The sequence below is a fragment of the Podarcis muralis genome, chromosome 1, assembly GCF_964188315.1.
Source record: "Podarcis muralis chromosome 1, rPodMur119.hap1.1, whole genome shotgun sequence".
Taxonomy (NCBI): domain Eukaryota; kingdom Metazoa; phylum Chordata; class Lepidosauria; order Squamata; family Lacertidae; genus Podarcis; species Podarcis muralis.
This window is the reverse complement of record NC_135655.1, coordinates 30,623,479-30,641,132: the sequence shown is the minus strand read 5'-3', so window position 1 is coordinate 30,641,132 and position 17,654 is coordinate 30,623,479.

The following is a 17,654-nucleotide window of genomic DNA, read 5'->3' as shown; positions in this document are numbered from 1 at the left end:
ACTCATGGGCCATAATGAGTAAAAAATACTAGTGGAAACAGCTCAGTAACAAGTGAAATAATTCACGAAACTAGGCTGGCATACACTTGCAGAAATGAATTTTGGTATTCTTGAAATCCATTGCTAAAGCAAAACACAGCATCATGTGGCTGATTCATTATTCTGATTATATGTGCATTTTAGACTTCTCTCATAAATACTTGAACCACAGCTAGGCTACAACTTTATTTCAAATCACTCGAAGAAGTTCATGTGTATACACACACACACACACACACACACACACACACGTGTATATGTATGTGTGAAACTTGGTACAAGATGAACTTCTGATAAATTACTCCAGAACTGATAAATTGCTCCAGAAGAGAGTAGCAGAAAGTTGGATGAAGGGGTAAGAGGAAGGAAAAGCAGCCCGGGAGATGAGTGAAATGTAGCCCTGGAAATGGAGATCAGGGGTGCGGGGAAATGAGACATGGCAACGGAAGAAAGGGATTGGACAAAAACAGGCAGGGAGAATGAGAGCAATTGACAGGAGTGGAAGCTGCTGTGAGGAGGGGAGGTAAGAGTGTGAAAAGGGGGAGGTGTGAGAGCCCCAGTGAAGAGAAGACAGCGTGACTGTGCCTGATCTACACTGACGAGTACCAATGTTAACTGTCACCTCTCATCTCTAAACTAAATCACACCTGGAATTGGAGGCAGCGAGGAACTGATAGTCAGTCTCAGCAAGACGACAAGTCAATCAGAGCGGAGATGCGTGGAGAGACACCAGCTTTATAGGGCTCAGCGCCTTCATTCATCCTGGGATTTACACCTGTCAGCTTCCTGGAGGGGGGAGTGATGGCATTCACTTCAACACTGCTTAACATGGGACAGCAGTGACATGCCCTCCTTCTTGAAGCACACCTGTTTCTGTAGTTGCCCTCTTCCCTTCATGGTCACACTTTGCATCCCAAAAACCAGGGATGGCAAAACTGTAGGCCTCTGGATGTTGCTGGATGACAGCTGCCTTAATCCCTGACCATTGGGCATCCTAGCTGGGGCTGATGGGAGCTGGAATCCAACCACATCTGGTGGGACACAGCTTTGCCACTTCTCCCTAAGAGTATTGACTATGTATTTCAGACAGGATTGGCCAACCCTTTCATTCAGTAGGCTGAGGCAGCTTGCCTCAGGTGGCAGATTGTGGGAAATATAGTGGTACCTCTAGTTACGTACTTAATTCGTTCCGGAGGTCCGTTCTTAACCTGAAACTGTTCTTAATCTGAAGCACCACTTTAGCTAATGGGACCTCCTGCTGCCGCAGGAACACAATTTCTGTTCTCATCCTGAAGCAAAGTTCTTAACCCGAGGTACTATTTCTGGGTTAGCGGAGTCTGTAACCTGAAGTGTATGTAACCTGAAGCACATCTAACCCAATGTACCACTGTATTTATGCCAATTGTCAATTATTCAATCTGCAAATGGTATCTGCAACTCAACGTCACAGTGCAAAGAACTCCAATTCTATGTGCCAGGCAGCCACAACTTCTTCAGGAGATACCTTTCCACCTTTTGCCATTTTTTTAAAAAATTATCCACAACAGATACTCAGCATTGTGCGGTCACTGTGCCTTCTCGGTAATTGAACTGGATCTGTCTGTCATCTATCTATCTATCTATCTATCTATCTATCTATCTATCTATCTATCTATCATCTATCTATCTATCTATCTATCTATCTATCATCTATCTATCTATCTAATCTACCTCACCCCTTTAGATTTTCCCTCTATCAATCCTTCCCAGTGCCAGATTCCTGTCAGCTTTGGGTTTCTTGAAACTGATACCTTCTCCTTGTTTCTCAATAGCCCTGCTTTAACTACCTAAGCATCATAGCAGCACCTATGTTCCCTGTTAGCTAATACATGATGGTTTTTGCCACCACGAAGGATGCTATTTGGATGTTCTGCCTCATGCATCAAACTATTTTGGGCCTTCTCTGTTTTAAACAGTTGAAGGGAATATGAAAGATGAGCCATTCTGCACGCATCCATTTTTCTGTCTCACTATACTATTTTGTCGAATAGGTTTCACAGGGTGTTTTTTTTTAAGCACTACATAAACTTCCAAACCTTGTTTGACCAGAAACCAGTGGAGACTGGTCCATTAGAAAAAAAATAGGGAACTGCCCTACCAACTTCATTCTTGATTCCTTCAAGCCCAAAAGCCATATGACTTGCAACCAGTCCTGACTGTCTGCTCCCACCTCAGTCTCTGTTTTCCTTTTGTAGAACTCAGTAGGAAGAAGGACAGAACCTAAACTGGAATTAGTTGACTGTCCCTGTCATTGGTTCTGACTCTGCCTACTGTTGGCCTCCCTGCATTCTGCCCTGTGGGTCCTCCTGGTGGTTACCAGCCTCTACGGCCAGAAACCACAATAGGACAACAACAAATGAATGAGCACATGTATTGCAAACAATGATGGTTCTGTCAAACCAGCATAAACCTCCTGTAAGTGAATCATCTGTCCACAACTTTGTGTGAGTCAGGAATGGCACAATATGCTGTACTGGAGAGGTCCTGAAGCTCTTCCCACTTCCAGTCTATAAAGATGAGACCTGGACCATTCCAGGCTAGGGTTCAGATGGTGACACTGAAGGCAGTTAATTGAAATGACTGGTGATTCTAAGCAGCTTGAGTAAGTCCTCTGCTCTGCCATCATGTAACTACCCTGCTGCCTGGAGCTGTTGATATTTATTAGAAGAGAGAAATCAATGCCAGGTTGAAAAGCAAGCACTACCTCCCCAAATTCCCACAGTTACAAATCCTCTCCCTTTTTAAAAGCACCCCAGATCAGGACGCTCCCTGCTGGCTAAATCCTGGGTACCAAAGCTGGTGTTACAAGCTTTGAACAGCCTGATCTCTTAATCCAGCTGTGCTCATTCATTTGAAACTGAAAGCAGCTCCTTTTTATGTCGTCCGCTTCTCGGCATTAACTTCTCTTTGATGTAATTCTCGCTTCCGATGCTCTTTCCCTTCATGGGGAAGATTAGTGTGAAATTGGCCTGCTTCTCCAGAGACCGCAGTGTTAAGCCTCCAATACCGGATACTTATTGGAAATCTTTAACCAAAGTGGGCAGTTGGTAGGGGAGCTGAGGGGACTGCGTCTAGTGTTTTGGACTTCACGCTATTTGACGAACTGTGGCGCAAGAAACTGGGAGTACTGATGCTGCAAAATCCTAGCTTTTAACCACACTTTGCAAATAAGATCCAAGAGCCCTGCAGAGTAACCCAGAAGACATACTGACTGACCCACAAACGAAAACAAAGACACATATCCCCAACAACTTCCACTATAATATATTGCAAGCAGAAGTCCAATTTGCCATTGTGACCCCCAAACTATAGAATTCCCTGTTTCTTAAGACTTGGCTCTGTACCAGACATTTTCTCTCGAATTGCCATCCTTTGTTCATTCACTTTTCATGAAGCATCCAGATGACATTTCCCCCAGATGGTCGCATTTCAATGTTTTCTGTGTTGTCCTTATACACCTGTGGCATTCTTTTCACAATAAAATATAACTGCAATGCCAGTTTTTCTGGTGTGAACTGGCAAAACACTAAGGAGGCTTCCCAGCGCCCTGTGACTTTAATTAAAGATTCCTGTTCGCATGTACAACCCATTTTATTGCTTCCTGATTAGCGTAGCAGGGAGATTAGTGGCGAGTTGCTTCTTAATTAGTCAGTATTTGTTCCTTAAGTATACTGATTTCTCTCCATTATGTTTTTCTTTTCATTTTTTAAATGGCAAAATAGCACAGTTTTATAAGAAAACTTAAAAGGGGGAAATAATTAAAGGAAACTCACAGTCGTGCAGGAAAGAAGCTGATTAATTAAAGGCCAATTCATGACTAATCATCAAGATATGCTGAGAAACGAGCAATAAAAAACATAAATCCTGCAAGAAGGAAACATTTAATTAATGTTGCAGGGAACTTAAACGATACTCATTTTTGAGTAAATATAGGAGGATATTAGGATTGAGGAAGGGCATTGCTGGATAACACAGTGCTGTATTAAAAGCTGTGTAAATTTATCATTTTAATTCCATTTCCATCTAATTCCAGAAAAGCAATGTTTCATCTTTTGGAGGGAAGTAAATACCTATTTAAGATACCCCTTTAAGATGAAAATCCTCTGCCCTGATCTCTGAGCTGTGGGTTATGAGGTTATGAGGGAAAGGGGTGCACTTGGCAAATGCTCAGAGACACTATTATTTATCATTCCAACTGTTCCAGGCCAAGCTCTGACATGGGAAACGGTCACTTTCTCCTGTCCTTTCCATTGATGTCCCATAGAACCTCAGAGTTACATGGCAGTCCCTCAGAGTTCTTGGGTAGTTCTCAGACCAAATGGAGATCTGTTTAGGTTCAGCAAGGTTTCTGCATCATGTGCCTACAGACCATATCCTACGGTTTGGTTCAACTCATGCCCAGATAGACTCCTGCTGCTGCTACTCTGCCCCTTCTTAGGCCCACGTCCCTTGCATATCTCCAGTGCCACAGCCTCAGGAACAGCCTGGAGCACCCTCCCTGGGCTCAGCCTTGTGCTTCCTCTTCCTTGGACACCACCCCTCCCTCTCCCAGGTTCGCAAATCACTCCTTCCCATGTCAGCCAGCAAATTGGTTTATCCTCCCCCCATCTCGGCTTTCATTACCTTGCCGAAATGAAGCGATATCTCCTCGGTGGAGGCTTCCCGTCGCCGCAGCCGGTACCCAAATCATGAGAGCTGGCATAATAAATGAAGACAAAGTGCCGGCGGTCTGGGCCATCTCTCCCACTGCACCACCAGCCGCTGCCAGCTTCATTATTCGCTTAAGTTGCCGGAGAAAATTACTTAACCCTGACCCGTGTATTAGGGGCCTGTATTAATGCCGCGACAGGCGCCTCTTACAGCAAAGAACAATTTATTAGAGCCGAAACAGGCTGCTTTTCTCTGTCATTTTTCCAATCTGAGCTTTGAACACACATCATTAAACTTGTCTGACTCTCTCCCCTTCTCCATCATTCCTTTTTTATTTTTTTAAAACAGAAAGTGCTCTAGAGAATGGAGATTGTTCTGAACCTGCTAACAAAGTGCCTCGGACTTTGCCCCCTCCCATCTCCCATGCTTCCTATCCCTCCCTGTATCTCCATCTCTGTCTAATTTGTGTCTACTCCATTCCACACTTTCTTTCCTTTGTATTTCATGTTTTGAAGATTCTCCCTCACGGTCTCTCTCTCTCTCTCTCTCTGTTTTCCCATTCTGCCTTGTTATGGAAGGTTTCACTGAGGCATTTGCAAAACCGAGCTGGTTCTTAGCGAAAGCCTAACCCTGAGAGTTTTGCCATTGTATTTCACTGTTACAACCCAAGCCTATACATATTTACACAGAAGTAAATCCCACTGAGTTCACTCATAGGGGAGAAATGCAGAAGAGTAGGGAATATTAGGGTCTTCATAGGGCTGGGGGAGATATTTGATTCAGTTTGCATTTAAAAGCGAACCTATCTACCTAATTCACACTTTCTGAAAAATATGTGAACAAAAGCACAGTCATCCTTTAAAATTCACACTTTTCTGAATTTTGCAATGCAATTTTCCAGTCAAGTAATGCATAAAAATGCATAAAATAGTGCAGAGTGCATACATGTGCATATATACTGGTAAAAATAACATACACAAATGCTTTGCATACACAAATGCCCACCCTGTGGAACGTCCTCCCATCAGATGTCAAACAGATAAATGACGCTTTGACTTTTAGAAGACAACTGAATGCAGCCCGGTTCAGGGAAGTTTTTAATGGTTGATGCTTTATTGTGTTTTTAATATTTTGTTGGGAGCCACCTAGAGTGGCTGGGGCAACTCAGTCAGATGGGCAGCACATGTAACAACAACAACAAAAATATGTTTTGCAAATATGTCCTTATTGTGTAAAATTGCACACCAAAAAGTGTATACTAGGAGAAATTCATATGAAAACGCTGGAGAATTTTCACAAGGTCTTCTTTTTGGATGTGGAAATGTCAAGACTGGAAAATGAGAAACGAAGAGAAACAAAAATTGACAGATTCACCCAACCCTGATCTTCAGCCATTTCCCTGATCTCTGCAACAGGGTCAAACTAAATTAACATAGTAGCTTGGTGAGTATGTGGGCTCCCAGTGACTGTGGACACTTCACTCTTCCCTGTTTGTTATGCTACACCCTCTCATTGAGCTAAGCCATAGCTCATGATTTAGCTGTGTTCAGATTTATCAGGAGTTGGATAGAAATAAACTGAACTAAACTAAAACTGGCCTGTTTGGCACCTCATGCTGAGCCAAACCATGGCATAGTGCAGGGGTGCCCAAACTTTTTTCAAAGAGGGCCAGATTTGATGAAGTGAACATGTGTTGTTGAGGTTTTTTAAGGATTGAAGTTTACCCCCAAAATAGTTGAGCTTTTTTTAGGATTGAAGTTGCTGGGCTTTGGGGGGGATTTTACACCAGGTCATATACTGCCACAGAGGTGGCTTACAGATAAACTAAGAACAACTAAAAAATATAGAGGGGATCAAGTAAAATAAAATAAATAAGAACAGAATTAAAACTATCTGCTGTATTTACTTGAGTCTAATACAGTGTTTCCCAACCGGTGTTCCGCGGCACACTACTGTGCCGCGAGACGCTGCCTGGTGTGCCGTGGGAGGGAGGCGGGCGAGTCGCACGGCGTCTCGGCGTCGGGCGGCAGCGAGCCCAGGAAGCGGCCCAGCCGGCCGGGGTCGCCCGCCTGCAGCAGCGCCTCGCACCCGCACGAGACCTGCTCCGCCGAGAAGCGGGCGAGCGCGGAGGATCGGGCTCGGCGGAGGCCAGCCCCGCGCTTGGAGAGGACGCAGCAGCCGTCGCCAAACCCGATCCTCCTCCTCCTGCTCCGCCGCCGTCCTCTGGCTCTCGGCCAGGAGGAGCCTGCGGCGACGGGGCAGGCGCCGAAGTTGGCAGAAGTTGGCGCGCCTCATCGGCAGCGCCTTCGTCCTCCTCCTCCTGCCTCTGCTCTCCTCCGGCGGCGGGGGCGCGCCGCCCTCCCCGGCCGGGGGGCTCGGCGGGGCCCGCGGGGAAGGAGGCCATGTTCGCGGCGCGCGGGATCGCGGCCCCCCTCGCCCGCCTCCGGCCCGCTCCCCTCCCCCTGCGCGCTGCCCTAGCCGTGCGGGTCTCCTCCCCCTGCGCCGCCGTCCCCTTTCCACATCCTAGGAGCCGCGGTCCGCCTACCGCCCCCGGGCCGCGGCACGGCTCCCAGCCCGGGCTGGCCTCCGCCTCCTGGGACGCGCGCCCACCCCCGCGGCCCCCCAAACTTCGGAGCAACTCTCCAGACGCTTCTCCCCCGCCTCGGTCTCCCTCCTTTCCACTTCTCTTCCCCCCTTCCTTCCCTCTCTCTCCCACCCGCCTTTCCTTCTATTAACTTTCCTTTCCCCTCCCTTCGTCCTTCCTACTTTTACTCCTGGGCTCCTCCCCCCTTTGCGCAGCCACAAATCAATCTCTCTCTCTTTTTTCCCCTCTCTCTCTTCTTTGCTCAGACGCAAAAAAGCGCCGCTTTTTGGAAACCCGGACTGCTGTCCCCGCTGAAACAATACTTTAAAAAAGGAAGAACCCACTGGCTCTTATTTCTGTTTAAAGCAGTAGATCCCGAACTCTTTTGGCCCACTGCCCCCTTGGTTCCACATCCCCCAGTGTCCCCTATGCTTACTCTATAGAAAGCATTACAGGGGTTAACGCGGCTCGCTAAGGAAGATATTAATAGAATTCTGCATTTGGGGGGAGACCCTAACAGTCATCTACCATTACCTTCTATGCTGTTACTATTTTTTTATTTTTTTTTACATAAGTAAAAAGTGACCTTTCCCCATCTGGCATGGTGGTGTGCCTCGAGATTTTTTTCATGACACAAGTGTGCCTTTGCCCAAAAAAGGTTGGGAAACACTGGTCTAATACACCATCAAATCTAGTGTGCACCTCAAATTTCAGAACCTTAAAACCAAAAAAAGTATTTGCTGGCAAATGTAAATGTGCCATTGAATCTAATGCACACAATAATTTTTGCAACGTAATTTGGCCAAAAAGGGTAAGCATTAGAATCGAGTAAATACAGTATCTATGATCTATTAAACCATAAAATCACAGCAAAATCAGTATGCTACCATCCATCTCATTACATACAGTCAGTTCCAATAAACATTCACCTACTGACAGAAGGACAACAAGGAGGGAACCACTCTAACTTCTCTAGGGAGGGAGTTCCAAAGTCTGGGAGCAGCCACCAAGAAGGTCCTCTCCCAAACCCCCTACCAAGCATGCCTGCGTGTCATAGACTGGCTGGATGGAAAAGTGGTGGGCACCAGCTGGGGAACTCCCAGGGGAAGAAGGTTCAGAGCCAGAGGACTGGTGGTGGGACAACCATGAGTGGTTAGAGGGAGAAGAGAGAGCAGACTGGGAAGAGGAGGGGTCAGGAGCTGAAGAAGTAGCAGGGTTTAGTGAGCAGGAAGAGGCTGTGGCAGAGAGCAGTCCAGGCTCAGTGGCAGAAGCAAAGGGTGTGTGTGTGTGTGTGTGTGTGTGTGTGTGTGTGTGTCAAGAGGCAGAGATGAATCTGGCTGCTGAAGAAGCCAGTGAGTCTTCCCCACTTGCTGTGACCAGCTCCCCTCCTCCCTGGTCTCCCACAACACAGAGATGAATGAAGAGAGTAGAGCAAATAGAGACAAGACAAAGGAGCCTCAGTTTACTGGGAAAGGAACTGGGAGAGAAGCCTTAGAGAGCAGTGGGAATATGGGGACCTTCAGTCCTCGCAACTGCCCCATGGAGGAAACACCTCCTAGGATGAGTTGCTGAGATCACTAGGCCTGTGCTGTTTTGGTTTCTTTGAATGAAGAGTTACTGGTAACTTCACTGACACTGGGTGTTCAATTGCTAACGTATTCCTGACTCCAGCTCCTGACACTAAGAGGGTGGCAGGACCAAGAGAAGGGTCTCCCTTGAAGATCTCAGAACCTGGGCAGGGTTTGATATCCAAAGGGGCAGATGGAAGCTGAATCTCCACTTCCCACACACATACTTGTATTCCTGTAGTCCTTTTCTCCATTAGCCTTGGTCAGTGAGTCAAGCTGGGGTGGGGGGAGTATAAGACAGAGGAGGGGAGAGTTGCTAGAGACCTAGGAAACAGTTCAGTTAGATAGGAAGGGTTGTTCTCATACGGAGCAGAGCTAGGGTCAGGCTATCACATGAAGCTTGGCAACAAAACTGCTGTTTTTGCTGCTGCAGCTAATGTGAATTTCTAGGATTATATATCCACCCTTAAAAACGATGCTTCTTCCCTTGCTTGGTTCTCCAGTGATGCTTCTTCATTCCTTTCTTTTTTATGAGCCACTCTCTCAATTTCCAAGCAATTTTCTTTATGTATCTATATGTCGGGCTGGTTTTAAATCGGACCTGTCTTTCCCTTTCTTCTCCCTACTATTCTTCTTTTAATTAGGACATGATCCATCCCCTCCTACACCTCTACCCCTTGACTGGGTTCCTTTTGTGCTGAATACATTGCAACACTTCCAGTCATTATTGTGGATGTGAGGCCCCCCTCACACAACAGACAGATACTCAGTGGCCTGCTTCTCTGTGGACCAGACTCAGCACACTCAGGATAGACTCATTAAAAATCAAAACAAAAGAACCCTCCTCTTATAACTGGCACATCTCTTTCTCTCATTTTCTCTTTTTCCTATAATTTCTTCAGCCTCTTCCACAAGGCCGTAGCAAAAAAGCTGGCACCCACCTTGAGTTATTCCTTAGTGTTATTCTTTAACTTACTATAAATAGCATTATTCTTCCAGTTCATCAATATCAGTCTCTTGGCTACCATTAGATATGATCCCTTTTAATAAATGGATCGACAATATAACATATATAATTTATGAACGGACTGCTTACAGACGTAGGCTTTGTTTGGATTAATATGACAATATTTGGAATGAGTTTATACAAAATGTAGTAGGCTATTGAGATTTACATATGTATTAGGAAAATAATATCAAATTTATTTAAGAATGTATGGGTTAGGTTTTTTCCGTATATTGTATTTGTATATTGTTTCTTTCTACACATTTTTCTTTGAATCACTTTCTTTCTTTATAACATAAACCTTTTCAATAAAATATTAATACCAAAAAATTTACTATAAATAAAAAATCAATAAATAAAAAAGAAGTAAAAATAGTAATGTATTTTACTTACAAAAACATAAGGAAAATGTGAACCAATACTGTACTCATGTATTCAATAAGAAGTAAATGTGATCCCACCTTTTAGAGATCTGGTCAGTGAGTACTAAAACAAAGATGACTGGCAAACTGTTAGGCTATGTTAATATCTGATTTATTGTATTTAAGTATTTTAATATATATTAAATAATTATAATTTAACCATGTTAGACTAGCTGTAGTTGGGTTTTGCCAACTATGAGTTGGGTCTTTTGTTGCACTGATATGCAGCCAAATTCACAACCCAGCTTAGCTGAAGTACTAAGATACACAGGTACTTCAAGAAAGGTGTTTACTGCAGGATTGGTGCGGCTCATTAAGTGTTTCTGCATAAAAATGCCAGTTTATATTCTCCCCCAATCCATTCCCAGAAAAAAAAAATAAGTAAAAAAAAACCTTTAGGAAACCTTTAGGAAATGACCTGTTTGTGATATCTCGGTGACTCTTTCGCAAATTAACCAACCTTCCTACCTGGACTTCAGTCACTTTCAAAACCTGACAGAGGTGCACTTAATGCATTTCTGTCTTTCACAGATGCACACCAACAATGGTTCAGTGGTTCAAAAGTGCTTTGAGTATCATGAATCACAGATGGAGCCCAGGCAGACCCAACCACCTAACCATCTCAATGCGAAAGAACTGGATTCAGGCCCCACCTTGCTCTTCCTCTGATGACATAACTGACCCTGCCAAAGCTGACTATTATAGCCACTAGCGGTGAGGCCAAAGCGAAAAATGTGCAGCCCTGGGAGCAGGGGGATGGAGACATGGTTTTTCATCCTTAGGAACCCCTAGAAGAGATTGGATCACAAGCAAATTTGCATATAGATATGGGTGATCCAGTAGACATTGTGTGCTTTCAAAAAGCTTTTGATAGGGTCCCTCATCAGTATCTGGTTATGGAACAGGAAGCAAAGAATGGGAATAAATAGTACTCACAGTGGAGGGATGTAGAAAAGTCCCCAAGGAGCAGAAATGGGACATGTGCTTTTAAACTTCTCCATAAATGATCTAGAGAGGAGTGAGCATTGGGATAGTAAAGTTTGCTGATGATCAGATTGTTCCAGGTGGTTAAAACAAAAAGGAATTGCAAGGGGCTCCAAAATATATTTCTCTGTGCTGGGTGAATGGGCAGTACAACGGCAGATGCAATTCAATGCAAGCAAGCGATGCACATGGGGGTGGGGGAATTCCTAATTTTGTAAGTTAATGGGGTCTGAACTGGTGACTGACTAGGAACGAGTGGATAGCTTAGTGAAGATGTTAATCCAGTGTATGGCAGCTGTGAAAAAGGTGAATTCAGTGCTGAGAGATATTAGGAAAGAAATTGAAAATGAAGTTATTGTAGACCCAGAAGAGGTTCAGAAAACGGCAACAAAAATAACCGATGAGTTGGCACAAATGCCCCATGAAGAAAGGTTACAACATCTGGAGCTTTTTAATCTGGAAGAAATGAAAGTAAGGGGGATAGGCTAGAGCGCTATAAGATTATGTATGGTTTAAAGAACGTGAATAGAGAGAAGCTTCTCTCTGTCATAACACTAGAACCTGAGACCATCCAATGATGCTAAATGAAAGAAGATTAAGGACAAAAGGAAGTACTTCCTCACACAGTTTATAGTTAAACTGTGGAATTTGCTCCCACACGGTGATGTGGTGGCCACCAGCTTAGATGGCTTCAAAAGAGGATTAGACAAATTCATGGAGGATAATGCTACCAGTGGCTACTAGTCACAATGGTTATGTTCTACCTCCAGGGCAGGGGCTGCTCTCACACTCATGTTCCATTTCTGAGCTTCCCCTAGGAAAGCTCATCACTATGTTCTTCACCACTATGAGAACAGGATGCCAACTAGATGGACCTTTGGTCTGATCCAAAACTCTTCCCAAGTTCTCATGTAAAACATATGCTTTGAATGCAGAAGGTCTCCGCTTCAATCCCAGGCATCTCCAGGCAAGGTTGGCGAAGACTCTTGCCTGAAACTCTGGAGAGCTTCTGCCTGTCTATGTAGACAATACTGAGCTAGATTGTTTGACTTGTTATTAGGCAGCTTCCTATGTTCCGTTGCTGAATCCTCGGCCAGAAACTGCAAAGGGGTCACCTGGTACTAGGGGCAGAGGAAGAGAGTATCTAGCATGAGATGGAATGGCTGTTGCTGGAAGCCCCTCCCAAATTCCTCACTCTTTTGCTGCTCAGCCTGCTAGCTCTTCCAAGTTCTCTAATCACCTTCCTGCTGTAATGAGTCTCTCATCTCGCTGATGGAAATCAGGGTATTTGGTTATGAAAGGGACACTGTTAATAACACGATCTCCCTCCCTCTCCAGCCCCCTCCCAGCTTTCCACACAATTCTCTCAATTAACGATAGGCAGAAATTAATTTTTCCCCGGGACTGAAACAATTGCCTAGTGGAGGATTGTCAGCTCAGATCCAGATAGGAACCTTTCCCAGCAGAGCCCAGAGAAAAGAGGAGAGACCAAGGCGATAAGCAAGGCCCTATCAGCAACCACAGGACGCCGTAATACAAATGTTATCCTTAGAAATGTATTTAAAGAGGATATGTTTATAATTCGGAAGAGATTGTCAAACCGCTCTCTTTCCCCTCCCACGGCAGCTCCATCCTAACGCTTGCTCAGCTACTGCCTCCTCTTTGCCATCAAGCTCTCTATTGCCGGCACAGGGCTTGGCAGCGATCGTGGCCAATGAACATGCCCCTTTCCTTTTTGACTTACTGCCCACTGGATGGAACATCACAGGGGCAGCACTTGAAATGGGCGATAAACCTTACTGCCTCACTGCTTCCTGATCCTAAAAGGCAGGGGAAGGAGGTGGCAGGGTGTATTTGAGAAGCTCAGAGTAGCTTCCACACAGGGCTTCCAATGGAAGCAGTGTCTTAATGACAAGAGAGGTTCCTCTAGTGAATGGTGGCATAGCAAGCATATACATGGTAGAATGCAATCTGAAGCCATTTGACAAGAGCAATCTTGGTTCTTCCCAAGTTTGGAACCAGGACCAACTTGATCCCAAGAGCATTCTAAAATAAGATGCACTGTGCTTCAGGGAACAAGCACTCCAGAAGAGAGTCCTGCATCATCTGTGGTTCTCTTAGAAGGCTTTTTAGTGACTGAGGGCTGAACTGTGAACAACTACTTATCACTGTTTGTTCTGCAGGACACCGTATCTATCAATCCTGGGAGTCAACCAGAATTGCCAGCTGAACTGAGGGCCATTCTTATGGGTTCTCCATAAGTGTCTCCTTCTCCTCAAGTGCTGCTTTCTCCTTTAGGTGAGAACCTGGCATGGGCCATCAAATCCATAACTTAGCTAGGCAGTTAGCTGAAGCGTTTCTGACAATCCCGTATCCAAAGACTTCGGAAACTTCTTCAAGGCGGCGAGGAAGAAGCCAGAGGTGCAATTGTTGCTTTGTCCAGTCTTCAGTCCTTCCTTCTCTCTCTCTTTCAGCTCTGTCCTTCTCAATACCCAGGAAAGATTAACTCCTCTCCATGCGCCAGAGAAAGTTATTATCATTAATGAAGAATTAAAAGGGAGCGATTAATAAAAGGGCCTTATCTGGTAACGAGGAGGAGTCTGGACAATGGGAGGAAGATGGAGAAAATGAAAAACAATAAATATGAAGTGTAAAAGGAGGCGAGTGCTGCTCCCGCTCGTTAGATCACAGCTGCATCTCCTGAGGGGGGAAAGCTCCAAATTGCTAATTACTGCCTCTGAAAAGACCTCTCTCTGATATGTTTGCCGCTGAAAGGCTCCCATTAATGAAGCAGCAATGATGCCGTTTCCCTTTGACTTGCCTTCAATTCCCTCTCTGAGCTTCCTCCCAAGCCGGGAACAATGAGGCCCTAGGAGCTGGCAGCTCCCACAGGCCTCGCAGAGACTAGGCCGGGGGCAGCCGAGTGAGGGGAGCTGAGCCGGCTGTGAAATATGGAGGGGGGAGATAAGGCAAAGACAGAGGAAAGAGGCTCACTCCCAGGAGCCCAGGGAAAATTTGCAGTTATTATGAAGGAGATGAGACAGATTAAAAGCCCTTGTGTTCTGCACTGCCCTTTTATTTAGTGGCTTCATCTCGGAGATGAAAGAAGTTGGAAATGACTTTCTCTGCATTTTGCTGCAAGAAGCTTCATGGCACATTTTTTTTTTTTAACTTTATTCCTCCCTTTGTCTCTTGTTCCTTCTATCTTTCTCTTTAACCCCTGAAAGGTTAGCTGAGAAGCACCAGGGGTTGCAGAACATTCACTTAGCCAGAGCAAACCAGCTCATTTTCCCTACCCGAGCTGCTAATAAAAAGTTAGGCCTTCACAGGAAAGCTTAGCTGAGAGAAAGGCTTAGTGATGGCCAACGAGGCCTGTCCCAATATACTCACGTCGCTCGGGAGGGCTGAATGGTAAGAAAGATGCAAGCAGATGGTGCCTGTCTTAAAATAAGTACATAAAACATATAATACTTACTAGGAAAAAAACCTATTGCAAATAGACACTGTTTGTACATTTGTAATATAGTATTGGCAAATCATATGAATGCAAAGGACTGGGAATGTAGTGGAAGGATAAATGTAATAATTAGGTGTTCCATTTTCAAAGTGGTTGGGTAAATGTATATGAAATACATCAGAAGCAGGAAATCAGTTAGGGAGGCAATAAGGCTAACTGACAAATGTGCAGAAGTGTTATTGAGGGAACATAGGAAAATTAGAAGCTAAATGAAGTCTTTGCACTTCCATTTAGGAGGAAGTGCAAAGGGATGGCCACATCTGAGGTTCCTTCTTTTCTTTCTGGCAGTGTCTCTAAAGAACCTAATACAGTGGTACCTTGGGTTAAGAACTTAATTCGTTCTGGAGGTCCATTCTTAACCTGAAACTGTTCTTAACCTGAAGCACCACTTTGGCTAATGGGGCCTCCCGCTGCTGCTGCGCTGCCGGAACACAATTTCTGTTCTCATCCTGAAGTAAAGTTCTTAACCCGAGGTAATATTTCTGGGTTAGCGGAGTCTGTAACCTGAAGCGTATGTAACCCGAGGTACCACTGTACTGTAGTGATGATAAAGGATGCACTTCTGGAGTTAAAAAAAGCCAATTCAAAAAGTGAGAAGTCGCCAGATGTTGACACATTTTCCGAAACAGTAATTATTATTCTCTGGGGAAGGGCATCCAAGTCAATATAACAGAATTTACCTGTCCTAAAGGTCAGTAGTCATGCAGGGAACCACAATAAATTCATCCAAGTCAAATTAAATGGCTAGCTTGCTTTACAGCCTGAAATACAAAATGTTTGCTTGAATACTTAGTTCTAATAATGGGTTTGATTTGGTGGTACTATGCCTAGGAACCTGCTTCTGAAATAAGTCTTTGGTACTGGAACCTGAAGCCATTTTTAGAAGTGAAGAACTCTTAGCCTTTCTCACAACACAGTCCAGGACAGTCTTTACCTGTTTTAAAAGATGGTAGCCAGGAGAAGTATAAATTGGGAAATACTTCGGTATATCTTAATGCCGCTTGCTACCTGGGATAGATTTCTGTGTCACCAAGGAAACCTGTGTAACCTATGTCTCTTATGCATTATCTAGAATTAATTTTATCTGCATATGGAAGCAGGCTGGACAAGTGAAGCTCTGAACGTGTTAAGAGCAGGGGTTGTCATCCTGGTCCCTACTGCCCATTAGTGGGCGTTTCAGGATTCTAGGTGGGCAGTAGGGGGTTCTACGGCGTAAGCTGAATTCTCCTTCCATTGAGCACTGGTGGGTGGTAAGGAAATTTTTACCATCGAAAAAGATGCATTAGTGGGTGGTAGGTATAAAAAGGTTGACTACCCCTGTGTTAGTGTTTCTGCTCTTCAAAAATGAGTCCTCTCAGCCAGATTTCCTCTCTTCCACACATTATCTGAATCTGTGGATATAACTTCTTCACTTACCCATGATTTAAGCTGTGTAACCTTAATATGACAGACTGGAGAGCATATGGGGCCACAATAACCACTGAAGTTATGATTTCTATGCACAGGTCAAGATAGGAAGGAAAAGAGAGTCCAAACAAAGGATCTGCCAAAGCACAAATCTTAAGTGAATCAATACAAGAATGTCAGAACTTCAATATGGAGAAATGTTACTTTCAGTTATATAAAGGCTAGAGGTCAGAGAACTACTCACTGGTATTTTCATAAATAAGAACTTCATAAACTGTGGCAAGACTCTGTATACACTAGTAAATCAGGCAGGTGAACTGAAGGTTAGAGGCATAGATGTACTGTAGGTCACTTGACTTGATTTCTACACACAATATGGTTCCCCAACATGATGTTGCTAAATGGGTCCATGTGGAAATATGCAGTGTGGGGGTGAAATTCAGTAGATTGGTTTTAGCTATAGCAACATAAGCAGTGGCCTGGAGCATTGCAGATATGCCCTGCAAATGAGGGCAGAACCAATAGCCACATAAGGGGTAGTTCCAGTAGTCCAGGAGGGTCAATAAGGTATTGCATAAGTTAAAGGTGCCATAGCTGCGTATGTGGTGGCAAGCACAGGTTATTGCCATTAGTACAAGAATGTTAGTAGCTACCCTTGCGCAACTGCGAGGGTTCAGGTCCCAGAAACACAGTCCTGATATTATTACTCCTGGACCAAAGAGCAGGTAGGATTGGGGCACCGAGTATTTAGTTTGTTCCTCACAAACTAATCATCATCATCATTTATTATTTGTACCCCGCCCATCTGGCTGAGTTTCCCCAGCTACTCTGGGCGGCTCCAAACAGATTAAAAACAGAATAAAACATCAAACATTAAAAACTTCCCTAAACAGGGCTGCCTTCAAGTGTCTTCTAAGAAAAGTCAGATAGCTCTCTGAAAAGTGTGCTGCCTTCATTGAATTGTCAGGAAGCAAATGCCATATTTAGCCATTCTTATCACAATGTGGTCGGAGGATTTCTATGGTTCTGTGGAGGGATCGGGCATGAGATTAGTCACTTATATGGAAATCACTCCATGAGAAACAGATTTGACAACCCGAATAATAGGGTAATTCTCACCTTCTAAGACAATTCCATAATAAAAAGTCTATAGTTTTTATGTGGACATAAAAGATTTATTTTTAGACTAAAGTTGTTGTCCATATCCATTTTGTATCCTTGATATTTGCAGAGGTTCACGGTTCATGTGTTCTAAGATTATATTCCTGTAGTATGGGGATTAACAGCAGGACAACAAAAGAGGATTTTGTGAGCCCTTGTGGTTGCCACCACTGTATGGCTTGAGTACCTCATTGCCCTTGCTACATTTGAACATATTTTATACAAATTCCAACTTTGTGTGGATACATATCTGGACATTTTGGAAGGCTTATATCAT